Source organism: Rhinopithecus roxellana, chromosome 5, assembly GCF_007565055.1.
Source record: "Rhinopithecus roxellana isolate Shanxi Qingling chromosome 5, ASM756505v1, whole genome shotgun sequence".
NCBI classification, from domain to species: Eukaryota; Metazoa; Chordata; class Mammalia; order Primates; family Cercopithecidae; genus Rhinopithecus; species Rhinopithecus roxellana.
This window is the reverse complement of record NC_044553.1, coordinates 71,434,599-71,439,816: the sequence shown is the minus strand read 5'-3', so window position 1 is coordinate 71,439,816 and position 5,218 is coordinate 71,434,599. Positions and strand designations below refer to the sequence as shown.

Sequence of the window (5,218 nt, the reverse complement as noted above, 5' to 3'; positions counted from 1 at the left end):
AAATATGATTTTAAGCCTCAAGATAAACACTAGATGGGCACAGATAATTATTATTTTCAGTAAATGTCTACAAGTTCAATTATATTATCGATGAAAAACATTTGACCTGTATATTTTGGCCCTGCATAAAGATCTTGAAATTCAAAAATTATATTAGTAAATTTCACACATTTCTAGCTTTGGAGATTTGTTTTCTTTCTTTTTTTGCAGGGTTGGGGGTGGGTTTTTTTGGTTTTTTTCTCCCACTCAAACCAGGCTAGGGATTCAAGGTCAGTTACACACTCTGCCTCCTTTATCTTGCATGGCCTTTATATCATCTGGGTATCCATTTTCAGCTTAGTGCAGTGCATTTTTATAAGGTAGTGATTGTATATAATAGTGGTTTGAAAATATGTTCCCAAAAAGAAGTGTTCAAATATTTTCAAGGACAGGGAAGAATTGTATGCTTTACATGGTAAGACAATTTTGTTAATATACTTACCATTAAGCCATAAAAACTTTTGCCAAAACCTTTTAATTGTATCAGTTCATTAATTCTGGCAGCTAAAATAATGACAATCATTGCACATGGAAAATTAGGTAAAAATCTAAAAGTATTATATTTTGTACTAATTTGAATAGAAGAATCTATCTTGGTTTCAGTTACAATTTTTAAAAACCAAATTTTTCAATAAATGAAAAAATAGCAATGCAACCTAACAGAGGATGATAGAAAAGCAGAACAATGAAAGATGGCAAAGTGGCCATGAGCACATTGCATAATGATGTAAAAGTCAGTCTTTTGGTAAATTACTTTTGTCTTACTTGTTTCCCCACTATCCTTGAAAATATTTCCCAATGACAAAGGAGTTAAAAATGGCAAAATGGGGGGATAGAATGAGCCGAGAAACTCATGTGAGAATTTAATTACATTTTCAGTTTATTTCTTGACAATTCCCTGAAAGGCTAATTGGATCTTCAAGCCATTACCAAAGATGAGTTTGACTCATAGACTCAGAATTTTATCAAAAAATTGGGAGATATTATTTAATAGTGAGTCAGCAAGGCATTTTTTAAAAAAAAAAAAAAAACTGATTTTCTTACAGAAACAGTTTTTAGTTTTTAATAAACTTATAAACAAAAAAGCTCCCACTTCAAAATAAAAACAAGATCCCTAATCATATAGATGTTTACAGTGGTTATATTTATCTAAGCAACATACATACATGTTCAGCTGTAAGATGTTAACTAAATTTCTGTGGCAAGCTTTTTTAAAAAAATACTGAGAACATTATAAAGTTAATGCAGAGTCCTACGTATAATCTAGTAGTCACTAAGTTTTTCTTAAGTCTTCACTTTAGATGCTATTATTTCTAGCACAAGTAAGCAGGCAGAGTCTTTCATGTGCTCAAACACTGGAATCTTTGGTTGCTACCCTATCACCTGGTTTGCAAACAAGAAGCCAACAATTTTAACAATGTTTTACGTGAACAACCTGCAAACCCGAGAGATGGAAAAGCCCTAAGAATGCACAATTATGAGCATTTACAACCATCACAAGTGGCTGAAGACTGTTCATGACATTCTTCTGAGATGAGATCTCAAAGCAGTATAGTTCAAAAGATTTTAACAAAAAAAAAAATTGGCATATGCATTATTTCTCCACCAATTTGTGTGTGTCAACCATTTAGTTAACTTTTTCACTTGAAAAAAATACACTAGAAAACCAGTCACCGTGTTTCACTATCTCAGTTAATATTCACAATTACAGTGGCTACGACTCAGGATACAGCATCACCAATGCTGCCCAGAGTCAGTTTACAGTAAAGTTAAGTTCTTTACACCAAGTAAATGGTTGTCCATGATCACTGGCTAGTGTACATATGAACTAAAATTTCTAGATTTGGGGAGAAACAAATGCTGCTCTGATCATCTGCTCTGCTTCTTCTGTTCCTCAATTCATGCTTAGAAACCTTTCATGTTACTCTTGGTTTTATCAGGTTGCTTACCTGTTGGGGTTTGGGCCTGCTGCCCCTGCCCAGTAGAAGAGGCTGCCTGCTGTGCTGCTTTCTGCTTTAACATTGTCCAATCAAATGTGTAGTCATATTGATGGCTCAGGGTCCTGAAAAGAATGCAGAATAGCTGCTTCAGATACATGCAATCTGGGGCTTTCTCAAAGTGTAGCCCACGACAATAGTTTAAGTATATGGCAAATTCTGCAGGAAACCCCTTACATAAAACTTCAGCAGGAGTGGACATCTTTTCACTAATCTTTTCATATTTTTGTTTCTTTGTTGCAGCCTTTAGCCGTCGCCATGGCAGGCTGGTTCTATTAACATACATCAAAACATATCCTAATGATTCCATGTCATCCTGGTGACTCTGCTCAATACCAAGATGTGCACTGATAGTAGCATATAGGGCAGTGCCAGTGAGATTTTTATCTTCTCTGTATGGCATGTGTTGCCTTGTCCTGTTGTCTCTGTACTTTTTGGCCAAACCAAAATCAATAAGGAATAACTTACTACAGTGACGCCCAATACCCATTAGGAAGTCATCTGGTTTAATGGCTCTGTGTATAAAATTCTTTGCATGCACATGTTCAATTCTACTGATCATCTGGTCAGCTAATATAAGTACAGTTTTCATTGTGAACCGTCTTGAACAGAAATTGGTCTTCAAGGCTAGGTCCCAGAAAATCCATGACTAGTACATTATAGTCTTTTTCCTGACCATACCACCGTTATGTGGCGGATGCCAACCCCACCTTGAAGAATCTTATAGAGCCTGCTCTTGTACAGCAACTGGGGATGCCTGGCATTGTGAGATCCTAGCTTCACTGCCACTTCTTCACCCTTAATGATGCTGATCGCCAGATAGATGTCTCCGAAGGAGCCAGAACAGATCTCCCATACCAGTTTACATTTCCTTCCGACAATGAATCCTGCCTTAGAGCCGCTGCTGCTAGCCGTCCTGAGAGACGAAGATGGAGGCTGGGCCAAGCCTACCGTGGAAGGCGGCAGGAAGCGGAACAAGGAGGCCTTTCCTGGCGTCCAGGGCCCAGATGCCGGCGAAGGGAACCTGATGCCGCTGCTCAGTCACATTTTTTTTGTTTTTCGGTTGGCTGTTTGCCAGGCCGCAGTTTGTGAAGGGCTCCTAGCGGTTACCAGGCTGGGCCACCTATTTCTGGGCAGCCGCTGCTGCCTCGCTTTCGCGGCGACGTCGGGGCTGGAAAAGGGGCGCGGTGAGGTGGGACGCGGTACCGCTGCCACCACTGCCGCCGGCTCCGGTCCTGTCACTCTGCCGACGACGCCATCTTGTTACTCCAGCTCCAACCAACACAAAATGCCCCCAGAACCCGGAAGTCGCTTCTTCACGGCGCAGAGCACTCTGGGAAAGGAATCTCAGGTGCACGCTCCAAAGGATCCGCCTCATTGACTCAGAGTTTGAATGATTAGAAGGCACCAGAGGCTTCAGTTTACAGATGGGAACATTGAAATATGGAGAGGGTAGGTGACTTGTCCAAGGCCACATAGCTATCTAATAGGAGGCAGGACCAGAATCTGCACCTCCTAACTTCCTGTCCACGGTCCTTTCCTTCATAGGGTTAATATTTTATTCCAAGGAATTTCAGATCCCGTAAGTTATGTTGACCATTTACAAAGTAAAGGGTCCTGGTATATTTTTAATGTACATTCTGAACCTTACTGTTTTGGTCCTGCCCAGATCTCTATGGTGGAAATCAGCTGGGCATTTTGACAGAAACAGTTTTCATTTTATTAGTACTTTACTATCCTAAAATCCTTAACGTTTGATGACAGACATTTTCTATACATTGCCATGAGCCTAAGGATGTGCCACTAAGAATGAATTTGGAAGGACTGAAAACAATTTTTTCCTTTGGTCAATTTATATATTGACTTTTCTTCCACTGGGAAAAAAAAAACCCCACAGATATTACGTTTACCATCTTCTCTTCCTGTAAGGATAAGGTAATATTTAAACCAACAGTAATTTATGAACATCTACTGATCATCACTGAGAATGACCAGTATATAGTATTCTAGACCTGTAGGCAGTAGAACTTAGTGGCTAAGACACAAGCTTTGACGATAGTCTGGAATCCCCACCTCTGCACCTAGATATAATCAAACTCTCTAAAAGTTTCAGTTTCTTCATTTGTAAAATTGAAATTATGCCTATCACACAGGACTATTATGAGGGTTAAATAAGATTAGTGCCTAATACGTCATAAAGCATAGCTCTAATAAAACTGGTATCATATATTATAGTTGTATTATGTGTTATATAATTATAATTATATTACTACACCCATTGAAGATTCTACTTGAATGATACACAGCATTAAAAATTTGTGTTTTGTATGTTAATATAAAAATCACTATAAGGTGTGTAGCTTGGCTTATTATTGCTTTTCTAAAGCTCATTTAGGAAAAGCCATTTTCCAAAACTTAAGAGACAGGCAGAACAAGATCCTCCTTTGAGAGTGGGCATATGTTTAGTTGATTGTTTTCGCAGACTGATGTCTGGTTTAACATTCCTCTGCTTGGAGGAGAAGCTCAGAGACCATGAGCCCATGTTTCTTTTGATAGTGACCGAAGCCTTTGCCATAAATACAGCTTCAGCAGCAGCACAGCACAGGAACCAGCCAGGACTTTCACATCTGAGTGACGGCTCAAATCCACCGTGCACAAGATGAGCCCCCTAAAGGTGCACAGGTTTGTCATAATATAAAAGCTTTCCTTAAGAGGATTGAAGAAATACCTTCAGGCCATTGTTAATTCTTGGTTGTGAAATACCTTCTTCAGGCCATTCCTTTCAGTGAAAGAAAGCATAAAATGTTATTTTTATTTGATCTTTGAAAAAACAAAAAGGCAAAGCAAAAGGAATTTGGGGAAGTCACTAGTTTGTTCCTGGATTCTTCCTCTGATTGATGACTGTGACACTTTTTGGGGTGGCTTTTTAAAAGACATGATTTTCGAAAGTGCCCCACTCCTAAACGTAATCCTCCTTAGGTCACAGGCAAGCTGTATAATTTCTAAATAATTGAACCAAGTGCTGATGCTCCTCTCCCAAAACAGGCCAGTGATGTTGGAGGCAGATGCCGAATCAGCTCTCCTAGGCAGCTGAAAACACTATTACAAAAGTGCCAGGTGTCGAAAAATGTGGCTTCTCTCACCTGGGGGCTTCAGAACATTCTGCAAACAATGAACTGAGC

General features: G+C 39.2%; 1 pseudogene across 1 annotated transcript; it reads right to left on the bottom strand.

Annotated features, from left to right (window-relative positions):
* Nucleotides 1-1,814: 1,814 nt before the first annotated feature.
* LOC104665663 lies at nucleotides 1,815-3,295 on the bottom strand (annotated as a pseudogene). Its single transcript, XR_004057346.1, has 2 exons — nucleotides 3,279-3,295; nucleotides 1,815-3,069 (listed from the first exon to the last, which is right to left on the bottom strand). The product of XR_004057346.1 is annotated as a casein kinase I pseudogene (transcript).
* Nucleotides 3,296-5,218: the final 1,923 nt, after the last annotated feature.